This window comes from Brassica rapa, unplaced genomic scaffold (assembly GCF_000309985.2).
Source record: "Brassica rapa cultivar Chiifu-401-42 unplaced genomic scaffold, CAAS_Brap_v3.01 Scaffold0929, whole genome shotgun sequence".
Classification (NCBI taxonomy): Eukaryota; Viridiplantae; Streptophyta; class Magnoliopsida; order Brassicales; family Brassicaceae; genus Brassica; species Brassica rapa.
In genome coordinates this window covers 17930-36818 of record NW_022610865.1, presented here as the reverse complement: position 1 = coordinate 36818, position 18889 = coordinate 17930, and the positions used below count along the sequence as shown (strand labels likewise).

General features: G+C 45.6%; 1 non-coding gene across 1 annotated transcript; it reads right to left on the bottom strand.

Annotated features, from left to right (window-relative positions):
• Positions 1-14249: 14249 nt before the first annotated feature.
• Positions 14250-14356, bottom strand: LOC117131442. The gene has a single exon (XR_004454630.1). It is a non-coding gene; the product is annotated as a small nucleolar RNA R71 (small nucleolar RNA).
• Positions 14357-18889: the final 4533 nt, after the last annotated feature.

Sequence of the window (18889 nt, the reverse complement as noted above, 5' to 3'; positions counted from 1 at the left end):
ATCTAAGTTCTAGGGACCAAGCCAAGCATTGTAGAATCAATCCGTTCTATTCTCGGTTATGATTAATGCTTATCTGGTTATGGTTTCAGGAACTAAGGATGGTTCTGGTCAAGCCAAGGAGCCGTGAAGGCTCGGTCAGTGAGAGGATGTGTAACGTGTGGGTAGATGATGCTAGGAACGAACTAGTGATTGTCTAAGAAACTGTTAAGAAGTTGTGTATTGGATCTCATGTTTCTAGGTAATACAAAGTTAACACATTATTATTCCGCTGTGCAATCTGTTCCTTTGTTTATGAACCTCATATTCGAATATGACTTAGTGAATAAAAGACTTAGAATGAATCAGACAAGCAAAGAAATTAATAAGTAAGCATTCATATCCAGTTGGGTCGAGAGACCAGGAACGGGTCTTACAAGTTGGTATCAGAGCATGCTTGATTCTAGGGATTGTTTTGTTCTGTTTATGTTTAGTATGTTTCGTACAAACATTGTCTGAATCCTTAGGCTGGAAAAAGCAAATCGGGAAAGTCCCAAAAAAGTAAGAGAACGGCTGGTCAGTCTAGTCAAGTAGCCGCGGACGGAACTAATCTGTCCGGATTGCAAACCGATCCAGCCGCGGCTAACACCGGAGATGTGTTGCCGACTGATCAGGCTAACCTTACGGGGATGCAACGGGATGGTCAGGAACATCAGGAGAGTGATGAGGAAGTGGAATCCTTGAACGCTAACCGTGATGGTGACCCGCGTGAGAAAGTGGCTGATGGTACGGCCAATGTAACCGCAACACTGTTCAAGGAGGACTTGTTAGAGGCCATGAAGGTAATGGGGACTCGGGTGGCGGCTATGGCTCAACTGTTCACGCCATTAGTGAACTCCTCAGTTGGCCAAGCTACGCCTGTGGCTACGACCGCCCCCAACACCGATGGTCCAGTTGTGGAAACGGTCGAGGTGATCGAGATTGATCCACCAGAAAGGACCCGGAAAAAGGTGGACTATCTGAGTTTGCTTCAGCACATCTCCCGTCTAGGGACGAAGGATTTCTCAGGAAGCACCGATCCTATTGAGGCAGACGAGTGGAGGAGTAGGCTAGTCCAAAACTTCAGCTCAACTCGCTGTCCCGAGGATTACAAGAGCGACATTGCGGTTCACTTCCTGGAAGGCTGTGGACAAGCGCACCAATGGAAGTCTCCAGAGTTTTGCGGATTTTGAAGATGAGTTCAACCGCAAATACTTTCCTGCAGAGGCTTGGGACCATCTGGAAGGTATATTCCTAGACCTTACCCAAGGCCGCAGGGCCGTACGAGAGTACGAATAGGAGTTCAACCGACTCCGACGGTTTGTTGGAAGGGAACTCGAGGACGAGACAATCCAGGTTTGTCGGTTCATTCGAGGCTTAAGGCCGCAGCTGAGAACCCACTGCTCGATCCGCACCGTCGGAGATCTTGTTGAACGTGTAGCTCTTTTGGAGTCTCACTTGGCCGAAGAAGCCAAGCTTAAGATGAAGTCGCAGTCTGTCCCGACGGGTAAGACTAACGACCGAAAGAGGAAGTGGGCCCAGTTTGACGGAGGAAAGGCCTCTAGTGGACGACCTGAATGTCCCAAGTGTTGTAAGAACCATCCAGGTGAAGGCTGGAAAGCCATGGGAGCTTGTGTGAGATGTGGCAGCTTGGATCATTCCATTCGATTGCACTCAACCAAGCCGGACTCAGGGCCAATCCAGTGGCAGCGGCTCTCGGACTTGATTCCATTGCGGCCAAAGTGGACACTTCCAAAGTGAATGTCCCAAGCGGCAAGGAGGACAAGGGAAGGGTCGCGGAGACACAGAAAAGTCAACCCAGAGCAGGCCAACCACTACACCAAGGGTGTATGAGCTGTCCCGAGAAGACGGGGCTTCTGGATCGTTTGATTCGATCTTTGGTAATTTCTGAATTTATCTGTTTACATTCAATAGAATGCTTGGTCTGGAACCTAGAGTGGCTAGGGGATTCTGATGTGGGTCTCTTATAGGGATCCTCATGATTGGTGGGGTTGAACTCCACGTGCTTTTCAACACAGGGGCTACACATAGTTTTGTGAGCCCGGAACTGGTCGGAAAGGGTCTGTTCTGCCTCTGTTCTGGGGATAATTCGAGACTAGTGAGGGCGGCCGGCGGGCAAATCATGCACTCACTAGGGCTCATGACTAATATCCCGGTAATGATCCAAGAGAGAAATCTGCCTGTAGATCTGATTGTGTTGCGCTTACAGAATCATGATGTGATCCTAAGCATGGATTGGTTGGGAAAGTATCAGGCCACTCTCGACTGCCACAGAGGATGTGTACGGTTGGAGACAGGACCTCACCCGATCCAGCACCAAAGTCTGAATATGAGTCCGGCTCTGGATAGAGTAGTGGTGTCAGCATTCCGAGCAGAACGGATGCTTAGACGGGGTTGTGAAGCATATTTGACCACAATTACCACTATGGAGCACGGCAAGTCTAATGATCAAAAAGATCTATCTGAGGAGCCGTTGGTGTCTGAGTTCCCAGATGTGTTACGTTCGCTACAGGATGTCCCCCCTGATAGGTCGGATCCATTTACGATTGAACTAGAACCAGGGACAGCTCTGCTGTCCAAGGGTCCGTATCGAATGGCTCCGGCCGAGATGGCCGAGCCAAAGAAGCAATTGGAAGAATTGCTGTACAAGGGGTTCATACGACCAAGTAGCTCCCCTTGGGGTGTACCAGTCCTCTTTGTGAAAAAGATGGATGGTAGCATGCGTCTGTGTATTGACTATCGAGGGTTGAACATGGTTACTGTGAAGAACAAGTACTCGTTGCCCAGAATAGATGAGTTGTTGGATCAACTCAAAGGAGCCAAGTGGTTTTCTAAGATTGATTTGCCCTCGGGTATCATCAGATCCCTATAGAGCCAAATGATATTAGGAAGACAGCATTTAGGACCCGGTATGGCCACTAAGAGTTTGTGGTTATGCCATTCCGTCTGACCAATGCGCTTGCTGCATTCATGAAAATGATGAACAGCATGTTCCGAGACTTCCTGGATGAATCAGTGATCATCTTCATTGATGATATCCTGATTTACTCCAAGGATGAGGAATCTCATCGGAAACACTTGAGGGCCGTGCTGGAACGATTACGGGAACACAAGCTCTACGCAAAACTCAGTAAATGCAGTTTTTGGCAGAATAGCATTGGGTTTCTCGGCCACATTTTGTCCGGCCAGGGCGTCTCGGTGGATCCAGAGAAGATCAGGGTAATCAAGGATTGGCCCCGACCACGCAGTGCCACGGAAGTCATAAGTTTCCTAGGGCTGGCAGGTTATTATCGAAAGTTTGTGAAAGGATTCGCAAGCTTGGCTCAGCCTATGACACGGTTGACCGGGAAGGACGTTAAGTTCACATGGTCTGAGGAGTGTGGGAAATGCTTTTCCGCACTTAAGGACATGTTGACTAGCGCACCCATTCTGGTTCTTCCAAAGGCCGACCAACCCTATGTGGTTTATACGGACGCGTCTATAACATGACTAGGTTGCGTATTAACCCAGCATGGGAAGGTCATCGCCTATGCGTTAAGGCAGTTGAGAAAACATGAGGGAAACTACCCCACCCATGACCTCGAAATGGCTGCGGTAGTGTTCGCCTTAAAAATTTGGCGATCATACTTGTATGGTGCCAAGGTTCAGATACTTAAGGGCCATAAGAGTCTTAAGTATATATTCACCCAGCCTGAGGTAAACTTAAGGCAGAGAAGGTGGATGGAGTTTGTAGCTGATTACGATCTGGATATCACCTACCATCCGGGAAAGGCTAATCTGGTCGCAGATGCCTTGAGCTGGAGAAGGGCCGATGTATCAGCCAAACGAGAAGCGGATGACCTGGACGGTACGGTCCGTGCCCTACGGTTGAACGTATCGACCAAAGAGTCTGAACCACTCGGATTAGAGGCGGTTAATCAGGCCGACCTGCTTACCCGAATTCGGTTGGCTCAAGGTCAGGACGAGAACCTGAACAAGGTTGCTCAGAATGATAGGACGGAGTACCAGACTACAAAGGATGGTACCATCCTAGTAAACGGTCGGATCAGTGTTCCAAATGATAGAAGTCTAAAGGAAGAGATTATGAGGGAAGCTCATAAGTCCAGATTCTCGGTTCATCCTGGTGCGACCAAGATGTACCAGAACCTTAAGAAGTTCTATCATTGGATCCGTATGAAGGTAGATGTCGCGGAGTGGGTGGCCAAGTGTTCCACTTGCCAACTCATCAAAGCAGAAAGTGCCTAGTGGGTTATTGCAAAGCTTGCCTATTCTGGAATGGAAATGGGATCACATCACAATGGACTCTGTGACCGGGTTCCCTACCACAAGGAGTAAGAAAGATGCGGTTTGGGTTGTGGTCGACCGCCTAACCAAATCAGCACACTTTCTGGCTATCAAGAAGTCGGATGGGGTCGATCAGATGGTACGTATGTACATTGATGAGATCGTCTGACTACATGGTGTGCCGGCAAGTATAGTGTCAGATAGGGATTCAAGGTTTACATCTTACTTCTGGAAAGCTTTCCAAAAAGCTTTAGGAACAAGAGTGAACATGAGTACTGCCTATCACCCATAGACTAATGGACAATCTGAACATGAACCTCATATTCGAATATGACTTAGTGAATAAAAGACTTAAAATGAATCAGACAAGCAAGGAAATTAATAAGTAAGCATTCGTATCCAGTTGGGTTGAGAGACCAGGAACGGGTCTTACAAATCCGCTCAAAAAAACCAATGAAAAACGTTCTGCGACTAGATCGTAATGAAATAAACTTCGGTAACACTCCATGAGTAACTCCAAGCAACTTTCACCTAAGATCGAAATCACAGCAGAAACGTTTCTTGTAAAACCTGCAGAAACAACGCTACTTGAGTGAACACATCCTTCTCGTCAAGCCAAACTATTTGAGAAACCATCGTTCCATCACTTAACAACTAAACGACAATCTACGATTTGTCTAAAAACATCGTGTGTCTATTAAGAGAACAATTATCGTGTAGCCCACAGTCGGAAATCATATGATAAATTCTTCGTAACGAAACTCAGTCCTAACAACCAAACGGTTAACAGAAAATCTAAACTTTTCGAAAATTGACCAAGTTCAATACGCTCCACAATTCAGTCTAAGCCCGCAACGTTTTACCCATAATACGCAGCATATAAGGAAAAAATTTGTAAAAAACTTCTTGAGCTATACGAAACATCCTAAAAAATGCATGAAATAGACCTCGGAAGGCTAACACTTCACAAAGCACTATGAAGGAAAACGCTTCTTCCCATGGAAAAATTTACGTGACACCAAAGTCCTAACTCCTCGATCGCAAATCAATTTATTAGCATCCAAACAGGATCAACAACTTTGGCTGGGAACATCCGTAGTCAAACTAGAATGTTTCCCAAACGCAGGGCTAAGACTAAGCCCTTGCAACATCGCGAAACATCTTCAAGCCCGCAAACATTTCAAGCACGAAACGCGGCATAAGAAAGAATAACAAATCTTCAGCATCGCGAGACGTCGCAGACGCCTGAAGATTCATTCTTCGACGAAATTTCCTTCCTTGATAAAAACACCTTCTTGGAAGACCAGACAGTCATACGCAGTCACATATTCTCAAAACATATTCTTTGCGAAGACTCAAAAACGGTAATATCTAAAGATAAGTTTGTTGCTGATCACAACAAACTCTTAACGTCCTAAACAGACTTAGCCATCTCGTAGAGATAGCTTTCGTACACCCGACACAAGGGTAAATAGCTATATATAAAAAATAATCCGAAATTTTGGTCAGCACTTTCAGAAGATTTAAAAATTGTCCTCGAAGAGATGCTCGATTCCTACCATACAAGTCATGTAAGCCGAGAACATATCGCGGACTTTAAAGCGGGATGGAATCAGGTCGAAAACGATACAGGAAACGTAAGTCAAAGTAGTCATCACACCCCCTAAAGCCGTGATTAGACCTAGGTCTTGCCCTAAACCCAGCGCACTAGTCTCTAACATTTCTAGGTATAGTATGAAACACCCTGATACGAGATCCCAAAATTTGTCTCTTGGCCAATATTCGAGCGTCTTCAGAAATCCCGTAAGTTTACACATTGTGGAAAACTCTCGAAACAGATCATGGATATAGCAGTTCACACAGAGTTAGATTACGAGATGACAACTCGTAGTCTTCCCTCTACACCCATAAAAAAAACATCGGCAGCAACACGCCTGATAACTTCTACATATAAACTAGACCGTAAAGGTCTCGCTTGAAAAACTAGTCATAAGAACCTAAACTCTAAGACGAACTACGAAAGGCTTGATCCCTTCAACAAGGGTACGTAGGCAGCTGTCATAATGAGCAGCCCCAATCTTATCGCGTTCTACTTTTAGAAGAGCGAGAAGACCACTTACCACGGACCTTTTCAACCATTAATTCCGCCTAACTCACCTTAGTTGCCTAACTTGACAAGGCACTCGCTAGAACCTCACGCTAGAAGCTCATGGATCTAACGAGCTGGGGGGCTAACTGTTGGGGTCAAAATCGGTCACGACGGAATCAATGTCTAAAAGTCCGTAAAAATCAGCATGAACGTTTTTACGAAATGTTATCTTCGTTAAGAAATCTTTACGAAGAGCCTTGCGGTAAAATCTTGTTCAAATCTCAATCGAACCACTAAATACCGACTGTCCGAAGGCAACAGACATGTATCCAAATCGGCCGCGGACAAGCTCGAGTATGGCAATCAGACCACAGACAAGCCAAGCTCAATCGATACACGGCGACCAAGCATGCACACAGCTCGGTTGCTACGTAGCAACCGAGCACGCGTCCCGCTCGGTCGCTAAACGTCAATACGACACGAAGCCATGCATTCTCGTCTACCCTTCGATGCTATCTCCCAAAGACCGTAGCAAAACCCATTTCATGTTTTCCGCCATTCGAAGTCATCAATCAAACTTTATGATACAAACCGCGGAAAGATCGTTTTTATCGAAAGAAGCTGTAATAAACGCCTTGAGTCAAAAGACGGCCCAAAGGGACCTAAAACATGACTCGAGGCCTAACTTACGATTTCTTAACCAACAGCCCGTAAGCTGCATGGCGGTTTATGCTTGGTTCGCAAGGAAAGATAAATGTCAAGTTTCCGCGGATAAATATGAAATTTTGAAGATAATTACGAAGATCGGGAAAATGGAATATCTCCATTTTTATGCTATGACGGCTTAAGGGCAGAAGGGGAAAAGCGTAAACCGACCTAGGAGCGAGTATATAAGGAGTCCTAGTCGAGAAAGAAGGTTAAGAACATAAGGAAACTTAGACTTAACCTTATATAAGCTAAGAGACAGCTAGGACAAGTAAGATGGTAACTGGACGAAGTAGACGAGTAGCTCGATAAGCTCAACGAAGCTAGGTTTAGTTCACTCCAGCTCAGTCCCTACTAAGTCAGCTCCACTAACTGGACTACTAGCTCACTCAGCTGAGGCAGCTGAGAGTCAGCTCATCTCAGCTAGACGGACTGTTCGAGTTTTAGGCCGATGGTCCGGGTCTGGGTCAGTGGCGGGCAGTGAGGTCCGGCCATGAGGCCATGGGCTGTTTGGTCTTTGGAAAAGGACGTGGGCTAAGTCCAGGAGGCTTGGGGCGTGGGTTGGGCTTATGACCGACCCCAAACCCAATCAGAAAGGGAGAAGGGATGCAAGTGGCCGAGAGGGCACAACCCTTGGCCGATGGTGCCCATTCGCTAGCAAGTCGTGCCTGTTCGTGGGGCAAGACTTACCCCCTCGTTTTCTATAAATATGGGGTCTCTCCTGTTGGTTTCATTATCCAATTCCAGAGTAAAATACTCAGAGAAAAACGTAGAGAGAGAGAAAGAGAAAGAGAGAGAGTTCCGGCCAAGAGAAAGGCCGAGTGTGGTGAGGTTGTGTTCCGGCGACTCTGATCGTTTGGGAACTAACTCCGGTCAAGAATGGGAGATCAAGACAAGGAGAAGAGCATGGAGAACCCAGACGTGGTTCACAAGGTATGTGATGGGCCGTGGCTCCATCGGACCGAACGGACGGTCCATGCGACCGCACCGCGGCTCTGCTCAGTTCCTAAGTCCCATCCGGCTCTCCTTATCTGTCTCAAATCGTTTCTCTTCTCTTCTCTCTGGTTAAACACGAAAGGTTGTGTTGGTTGGGTCCAAGGGACACGTCCCTAGGCTTTGGCCGAACATAGCCATGCCGCTAGCCTAGACACGGGTCGGTTAGACAGTCGGTTCGATCGCACCAAGACTGGGCGGTTAGGACAAACGGTTGGGAATGACCCAAAGGGCACGAGTTGTCAAGAGTCATGAGTTACTAAAGGTTGTGAGTTTCCAAAGGGTGAAAGTAACCAAAAGGTACGAGATACTAAAGGTTACTAACATCAAAAGGTACGAGGACCAAGAGGTACGAATGGCCAGAGGGTGCATGTTCCAAACGGTGTCTTTTGGGACAGGTTATGACCGATCCTTATGGATCAGCCTATGGCTTGTATAAGTAAGACAAAGTCACGGTTTGTCTAAGACAAGGTAGAGTCGCAAGGTCTGACCGGTTGCTAAGCCTTCCGGATTAGGCTTGAGGCTTACTCGGCCGATTGGATCCAGGCCTAAGGCCAGATCAGGTAAGGAAGTTCACTGGGCCATTGAGCCGGACTTCATTCGCCGGTCGCACCTAGATTCTATCCGGTTAGACGGATTGGTCTTTGGGGACGATCCAGATCTGTTCGTGTGTTCTGTTTATCTATTCTGGACTATCTATCTGATTCTAAGTCAAGGGGTGGTTGGTTGAATGACTGAGGATACGGTAGATAGGTTTATACATTTTATCATTATGTTATCTGACGTTTATCTAAGTTCTAGGGACCAAGCCAAGCATTGTAGAATCAATCTCATGTTTTAAAGTTATACAAAGTTAACACATTATTATTCCGCTGTGCAATCTGTTCCTTTGTTTATGAACCCCATATACGAATATGACTTAGTAAATAAAAGACTTAAAATGGATCAAACAAGCAAAGAAATTAATAAGTAAGCATTCGTATCCAGTTGGGTCGAGAGACCAGGAACGGGTCTTACAAGTCCAAGGTCAGACTGATCAGACGGGACAGACATGTTGGACAAGTCATCTGGATAGCACTAGTCAAATTAAGATGATACTGTCTGTCCGAACATAGCAGTTGAGCTAGTCGGACTAAGCTGGACAGATTCAGACAAGGCAACTGGACTTGTCATCCGAGATCAGTTAGTCAATGTGTGGACTGACTGGTATACGTTCTTACGGGAAGAGATACTGAGGTGAACATGAACTGATTAGCTAAGGAGAATGGCGGAAACAGTTTACCAGGCCGGTTACAGGAGCAGTTCCTGGACGCATAACCGACTGGGACGGTTGAGCCATAAACCGCTAAGGCGGTTATATAGCAGTTGGAACTCCAGGGAGTTACAGAAAACTGTCAAGGCAGTTGGCCGAGGGAGAAACCGTATAGGATGGTTACGGACTGGAAGGGACGCGCGTGGCGGTTATGGAACTGACGGTTGGGGAGGAAACCGCCCAAAACATTCCTTTTATGGGGATTTTTAGGGAACAAGGACGGTTACTCTTTTTCCACACGGGTTCTGGACAGGGAGGAGAAAACACACAGAAAGAGACCGAGTGGGAAAGAAGGAGAGAGTTGGCCGGAGGGCCGATCAGAGTCTCAGTTGGAGACCGCAGGTCTGTCTGTTCACAACGACTCTGTCTGATCAGAACATTGATCAGACCGTGTACTGATGATACTGGAGGGAGAGAACGGAGGGAAAGGAACCGAGAGAGAGAGACAGACAGATCCGAACAAGGATATTAGGCCAGACGACCGTTCAAGCCTCTTCGGTGGACGCAGGTCCTCCTTGTTCTAATGCGACTGGTTCTGATCCCTACACGAATGGATCGCGACTAGGATGTCGAGAGATGGTACCGGAGAGAGATGGCTTGATCATGCGGATCCTGCCTGATGGCCGGCGAGTCCTGACACGACTGATTCGGCGGGTTCTGCGGACTGCTTGATGTTTCTGATGGAAGGCGTCTGTACTGATGATGCGGATCAGAGGGCAAGAGTTATCTAAGGCGGTTAACGGATGTATAGTGTTGGAACGTGATAGCGGCGGTTAGGACTCGGATCGAGTCCCAACGTTCTGTACCGGCCATGGTATAGAACCGAGTGTTGATGGATCGGCCATGACTGGACCGAGACTTGTATTGGATGAAGGCCGTGGGGAGTACTGCGTGAATCGACGGCTGGAGAGGTGAGTGTGTGCTGACTGATCCGGGGGTGATCAATGACTGGTTCTGGGGCGCTAAGCATGGCTAGCGTACTGTCTGTTCTGGATTGCTGGTTGGAGACCAAGCCGTCTCTCTTTGTTTACTTGGGTCATGTGGGGATGGTTGGCTGAGTGACTAAGGAACAAGGGGATTCGGTTAAGTATCTGATCGTGCTGACTAGATAAGACGGATGGGAAGCAGGAAGACAGAAAGGAAGAAGTATATTGATGGATTATCAGATAACAAAGCACCGAGGCAGTAAGGTACGTGTTTATTATGCTGCGATTACTAGTAGACTGCTAAGTTGCTGGAATAGACTTAGCGAACCGTGTGTACTGAACTGAACCTCTTAAAGCAAAGCTGGTTAAAAATCGTAAGTAAAGGGAATATTTTGTAAAGGGCCAGTTTGGGTCGGGGCAAATGAACTGAGGCCGAACCGGTGGTAAGGGAAACCGGGACGGGGCCTTTCAAGTGGTATCAGAGCGATTACGGTTCTAGGACAGTGTTTGAAGGATGATACAAGATTTGTCTAGACCGAACGGACGCGGAAAATGCTAAGGGCAAGCATTGAAGAACTGATGAGAGACTTGATCTTGGGAGTGATCAAGTTAGACTTACACTTTGTATGGGAAAATGTAAGTTAGAAGTGTGATTGGATTTCTGGAATGAACTCTGAGCTAAGATCATTAGTGAATGATCGGATTGCTTGAATGAAGTTTGAGTTAAGTTAACTTGGAGAATGATCGGATTGCTTGAATTGTTTTGGATTACTCAAGAGAGTTATCCAAGAAATTATTCTAAGTGTTGGAAACAACAGAGAGGTTTACTGATGTCAATGGATCCGGATTCTGAAGTGAAGAAACGATAAAGATTGACTAAAAGTTTTCTAAAGCTTAAGGATAATAAACTAACATGAGTGATTGATGAATCAAGCAATTCAAAGGAACCGAAGATGATTCAGAAATGTCTAAGTAAGACGTCGAACTTTCAAAGACCAAAGAGGTCGGATATGGAACCAAGGAAGCTGACTGGAGTTAGGATTGAATCAAGTGGCTCGAGTAAGCCAAGGAGTTAATGAGTTTAACTCAGTATTGACAGGACGTCCATAACTGAATCTGGAAAGAAGACTTCAGCGGAAAGGTTCAAGGCAGAATAGCCGAGTGGATGAGCTGAAGGTTGTGAACGGAAACAAAGTTGGACAGGTGGTCCGAGGATTGAGATGGAATCTCAATGAACTGGCTAAGCGATAGATGGATTGCAAAGAGATAACCTGAAGGAGTCAGAGAATCAAAAAACTGAATTGGACAAGTCGTCCATGGAAGACCCTAAGGACAAATGGCTAAGGCACTAACGCTGGAATGTGAAGTACGGAGACTTATATTCGAATGGAACAAATGTTGAGAATGCTTAGACGGATCCTAAGATTTTCAAGGTAATGGACAAGCTGGTCCGGGAAAATGGAACTGGAATCTTCATAAAAAGATTTCTGGAGAATTCTGAGTAAGACTTGCACTTAGAAAGTGGTGATTGTAGGCAAGTCTGGATATAAGAACTGGACAAGGGAATTGTCAAGGTTGACTAAGCTTGATTGTCTTGGTAGGTTTGTGCGGTCCGAGAGTTTGAAATAAGGGATTGGAAGTCAGGTGTACTTGCCAAAGACTTGTTAGGTGATCAAGAAACTACTCGGAGGTACAAGATGCCATTGATGATTGATATACCTTGGATTTGACCCATTTTTATCCATGGTATATAAATATTTTACTATATATATATATCTATGTTTTCTACTCTTCTAGGTATGTTTTCAGGTTCAGGTGCATTTCGGAGTAAAGCTATGACTTTGGAGTATTTTGGAGCTTAAAGGACATTTCACCCGAGCTGACCACTTAGAGGTCGACGAGAGGAAGAACAATCGATCGATGCGCATCAGTGCTGACGATCGATATCAGGAAATGCCTCGACAGATAAAGATTAATATCGATCGATGTACACAAGTACCATCGATCGATGTCGAGACACCAGAGGTGACATTTTGGATTCAGCAGACTTAAAACCCAAGGCCAAGCCAAATTACCAAAATGCCCTGACGAGTTTTTAACCTAGTAGAATATATACTGCCTAAGTTTTTTCACGGCACAGAGAACATAGCTTTTTCTAGACCTAGTTTTGTTACAAGTTTCATTTGGGAGAGAAGATCACTTGTGATTGGAACTCCTTGTTTCTATTTCTTTTCATCTATACTATGAGTTTCTATTCCTCTATTGTTATGAATTGCTTTGCTATGTCTGAGTAGTTCAACTGTTAGATCCAGGGTTCAGATAGGTTTGTGGGATTAGCCCCAAACCATAGATCTGCCTTGTTGTGATATTCATGATAGATTTGTATTCATTGCTTTTTTTAGCCTTGCTAACTAGAGCTTGATCATAGGATTGCATACTCAAGCAATCTTGTTATCCCATCCTGACATCTATCTATCATATTAGGATTACTAGAGAGGGCTAACCGCCAATTTAGCATCTTAGTAGGGCATTTCATACTCGCGCATGGGCCTGGCTAGAACCCGTCGATCGATGTCCTCAACTGCCAATCGATCGACGTTGGCAAAGGTGTATCGGTCGATGTCTTAATAGACCATCGATCGACACTCTCTCGTTGTCTGCATACTAACCGTTGAGACACGAGATCTAGTCTGTTAACCAGTGGTACATGCGACAGCTGATCACTGAGTTAAGCAAATGAGCTCTAATATATCATGCATGCAACAGTTAGGCATCTCTAGGTATTATAATCTCCAACACCTGAATAGTGCCCCTGCATCTAATATCATTTTCAACCAAGTTACATTTATTATTACTCTCTTGTTACTATTGCTATTTCATTTAAACATTTACAACCTTTAGAATTAATAAACACTAGATTTAATTGTTCCCTAACTCCTTGTGGATTCGATCCCTAAGTACTACATTTGAACCTCTTTTGATGAGAGTAACACTCCTTAGCGTAATTTGAGTGGTATCAAATTTGGCGCCGTTGCCGGGGAGCTTTGATCGCCATTAGATTTAGTTCTATTGATTCTTATTCTTTTCTTTACCCCCTTTCTAATAATCTTTTTCTTGTCTTTTCAGGTGCATGCCCAGCGGTACCAGAAGCAACAAGGAGAAAGACTTGTTGTTCTCAGACGATCCTGCTCATTTGGAATGCACCATCCGTAGAGGTCAATGTTCCACATCGCTCGACGCAACAAGTTCGTCGTCGATCGATACGCTCAATCAACCGTCGACCGACACAAGACCTTCATCGTCGATCGATCCCAATCGTTCGACAATGATCGATACTACACCGCATAAGTCGATCGATACCGTGTCGTCAAAAATGGTAAACATTATTATTCTACCTCAGGACGAGAATGGAAACCTGTATGACCAGGCCGGTCATCTGCGTAATGCAACAGGTCAGAAAATAGATGCTCAGGGAACTGTAATCCCTGATGCTGATGCAACAGGAGCTGCTCAACCTGTAGATGAGGACGCTCGATCGAAACCACTGGCCGACTACAATCGCCCAGATGAATACTATTCCAACAGATCACCTATTCGACTTCCGGATATCCAGAAGCAGAATTTCGAGCTGAAGCCTCAATACTACACTCTCGTGTCGCAGATACCCTACTCTGGGTTACCGCACGAGCATCCTATGGACCATTTGGAACGGTTCGAGGATCTAATCGCTGCTATTCGGATGGAAGGAGTCCCCGAAGATTACCTGCTGTGCAAGCTCTTCAGATACACGCTGAATGGAGAAGCGATGCACTGGCTTAGGCAGCAACCCACAGGATCTTTAACATCCTGGAGCAACATCAAGAATGCTTTCTTACGAAACTTCTTCGATGAGGCGCGCGCTGAAGAACTTCGGAACAAAATTTCCACATTCTCGCAGAAGGCTGGAGAGTCCTTCAAAGATGCGTGGATTAGATTTAGGTTCTTCCAGCAAGACTGTCCACACCAAGGATTTAACGAAGTGCAGCTGCTAAGCACTTTCTTCCGAGGTCTCGCCTTACAGTATCAAATGGCCCTTGATACGGCGAGTGAAGGAAACTTCACTACTCGGAATCCGTTGGAAGCTGTGAGACTTATCGAAAACCTTGCTAACAGCAGCAGCACCAAAAACACTGACTCTGAACGGAAGAAGTCTGTAGCCTCTATCGGGAAGGAACAGATGGACGAAGTAAGAGCTAAGTTAGATGTGGTGCACGAGCTTCTTAGGAAGCAAGTCTATTCAGCTGAAGGAGAAGTAGCAGATACGGAAGGAGAAGAAAATGTGAACTACATCGGAGGTACCGGATTCCAGAAATTTGGAAACCAGGGCGGAAACAGAAACTTCTTTGGAAATGGCCAAAGAAGTAACCAAAATTCACAATTTCAAAAACCCTTCAACAACAACAAAAGCTACTCGAACTCTTACTACCAAAATCCACCACCCCAGACTCAGGAAAGCAAGATCGAAGAAATGCTTGATCGAGTACTGTTGGGACAACAACAAATCACCGTGGATTTCAACGGTAAAATAGACTCCGCCTATAACAATCTGAACACCAAAATCGAGACCTTAGGGACTCAGGTGAGAAAACTTGAAACCCAAGTAATTCAGACGGGCGAGACTATAAAGAGGCAAGAAGCTTTCGCTAGAGAGGCAGGAGCCGACAAAGGGAAACACCACGTAAATGCCATCATAGATGATGATTTCTGGCAAGTGGTGAGAAATGAAAAGCTTGAGGAAGGAGACTTTGAAATCGAAAGCTCCATGAGTCTCGGCGGATCCCAATGGTGTCGACCGATGTCGATGAACTCGCATCGATTGACAGACCATGATGAAGATCGATGGACGGATTACTCCAGTCATCGATCGATGTTGTCTGCCAAATCGACTGAGTGCAATGCGGTTCGAATTCTAACTCATGAAGAATTCGCAGCTAAGCATCCTCACCCACCCTCCCCTTTCTATGATAAAATCAATCGATCAGTTGAGCCAACCATCGATCGACAGAGTGAGTCCGACGTCGATCGTTACAACACACCTCCCATCAATCGACAGGCACCTCTGACAGACCGAGTTCGGTTACCCTCTATCGATAATGATTACATCAACGCACTCAGACCACCACCTAGACCATTAGCTAACCCACCCGAACCAAAACCCAACCCTTTAAATAGTTCACCAGAATCAGTTCAAGAAGAACAAGAATCTGAAGGGAGAAGGTTAAGGAAAAGAAAGGAGAAGATTCCTAAAAACCTTAAGTGGGAAGCTAACGATAAAGAGATGGATGGTTTCACTAAAAGAGTCCTCAGAATCCCAATCGAAAAACCTTTTGATGAAGCTTACTTCGCACACCGGTTGTGGATGTTCTTCAGAGAAACAAAGGTAACTGAGGAGGACATTAGGAGAATGTTTCATCAAGTCAGAGAGAAGATGAAACACAGGATCACATTGACGAAGAAGAGTGATCCTGGGAAGTTTGCAATACCATGCGTAGTCAAGGGTGTTGAATTTCCCCATTCAATGTGTGACACAGGAGCATCAGTTAGTATCCTCCCTAGGATCATGGCAGACCAGCTTGGTTTGACCATCGAACCTTCAACGGAATCCTTCACCTTCGTGGATCTTTCAGAGAAACGATCAGGAGGAATCATAAGAGATCTGGAGGTACAGATTGGTAATGCCCTTGTCCCTGTAGATTTTCATGTCCTAGACATCGAGCTTAACTGGAACTCTTCACTTCTGCTTGGAAGATCTTTCCTAGCTACAGTAGGAGCCGTATGTGACATGAACAAAAACAAATTGTGTCTAACGCTCATAGACCCAAACATCCACTACGACCCCATCCGACCTAAGAGAAAGGTCATTAATTCTGTGGATTACGGGAAAGAACTTGGCTTCATTGGCGCATGCCATTGTGGAGCAGGGTATGAATCGGAGTACGAAACAGAGTACTCGGAATCGATCGACACCCCAACCTTTCCATCGATCGATTCCAATGAGTCAACGGTGACCGATGACCGCAACAACACGTCACTCGACGTAATGCACCCAGTTGACCATTTCGCTTCACCTAATCATTGTTACCAACACTTTGCCTTCCAACCTCCAAGCAAGAGAGGACATGATGATTATTCCATAGGCAGTTGGGCAGACAGTGGTTTCCATGAAAGTTTTGCAGTTGACACTGTAATTACTTCACCTAATGAGGAACATACAGAGGAATACGATGAGGATTATTGGAAAGAACGTGCAATAGAAATGTATTTGCAGGATGAAAGACTTGAAACACATAAGTTCACCAACGCGTTTCCAACATCGTTCGACGCTGTGCACTCCACATCGGTCGATACCCACCCTCGTCCAGCAAAACAACCGCTCACATCGATCGACACACAAACTGGAAGATCGATCGATATTCGCGCTGCAGCGAAAATTCAGGAGCAGGAGAATATTCCCTCCCCAACTAGGTTTATAGATACCTATATAAATCGTTTCGCACCCCCGAAACCACCTACACACATCAGAGCAAACACACAAGAAAAAAAGATGAATACTCTTCCTTCTACATCAATAGAAAAATCCATGAAGAGCAATCATCTCAAGAACACAAGTTCTGCAGAAATTACTCTGCCATCGATCGATGTAACTGTATCTACATCGATCGATACTACTCTAAACCCTAATCTTTCTATTTCTAAATTGAATGATTATGCAAACATTGATTACGGTTTTCTAACACCTGATGAATTTGGTATTTTCAGGGACACAGATGGCAACGCACATGCAATGGATGGAAGGATTTTACAAGTGTCCAGAGAGGACATAGCAGACATCCTTCAAGTACCAAATCGACCTGACAACCTAGTCTCACAGCAACGTGGCACTTGAGACGTCATTCAAACAGATCCTAACAGCCACACATGAGTCGCCACAACAGAGATCAACCCAGATCTATCACGCTAACCAAAAGGGCAAGCATCGATCGACGGTACAACAGAGACATCGATCGACAGGGTAACACCAATCTCGATCGATAGAGATGACCCGACGTCGATCGACAGACGTTATGAATGTGGGAACCGCGCTTTTGACATGTACGGAGCCAGAAAGTTCACTTGGGAACAAAGGGACGAGTATGGAGTCTACAGAGATGAGTGTGGACACGCACGAGGCGTAGCTGGTGAGATGATACCTGTCACAAAGGACAACATCAGGAAATTACTGGAAAGAGCATCTCTTTTTGAAGAGAGCCACATCTGTCTTCCAGAACATGCCACTTCCTTCACACTCACAAGACTGGCACCAGAACTCTACACCAAAGATGAAATCGATGAGATGGTGTTTGGTATTTGTGGAGCTCAGGAGAAACTGGGAGAGGAGCTCAAAACATTGGTAGAAGATACACATCAGCCTTTGGATAGAGGCTACAATGAGCTTTTCAGATGTATGGCAGAAATGAGGACAGAAATTGAGAGTTTACGTCAGCAACTTGAGAAGGAAGCTACGACCTCAGCATCGATCGACGCACCACATGCAACATCGATCGACGTCAGTCTTCCTACAGCTCAGATCCCTGCAGAACCGCAATGTTCAACACAACACAGGGATGAATGGGAAGTCTCATACATCGACACAAGATAAACGACGTTTACTGCCCTCTCAACAACAACGTGGACTGGCTAAGCACTAAAATCGAGCTACTACAGCAAGATCTGGACACCATTCGCAAGAAGGACCAACAACCAGCCACATCGATCGACATGTGTACCTTCACATCGCTCGACGCTAAAGTCTCAGCCATGAATGAGAGGCTGAGGACTTACGAGGATATGCATGACCGCTTTATATCACCAGTCATGATAGATTTAAACAAATTGTCTAGTCAATTACTTCATGCCCAAAAGGATATTGAGAACATTACTAATCAAAGTTTTTTGCAGGCAAAATCAGCATCGATCGACAGGCTACGAGGGCCTTGGATCGATGGCAAGAAACCTGTGGAGTTACTTCCTTACACAGCAGCAGAGGTTGACAAGATCACATCCAAGATCTACACTGCTCTAGACACCATGGAGGAACGACTTGACAAACGCTGCGATGACATCTACTTTCCATTCGACAACAAAATCAGTGGACTAGACAGCCACGCAGAATGGCTACAGAAAGAAGTCAAAGCCATTCAGAGGCAACTCGCAGCTCAACACCAGATATCAGCATCGATCGACAGGACACTAGCAAAATCGATCGATGGCAACTCGCCGAGATCGACCAACGAACACATAATCGCATCGATCGACGCCGAGTCTACACCAATCGGCGAGCAGCTGATACACAAGACGGTAGAGTCAATGCAAAAGGAACTGACAGATCTTTCAGCATACGCCTATGACAACATAGGCTGGCACCAGGTCAGCATTGACAACGTTCAAGAAAGGCTACAGAACATCTCCAAAGTACTTGAGAAGATGGATGACAAATGGACAAGAAATGATGAGGCCACAAGAAGT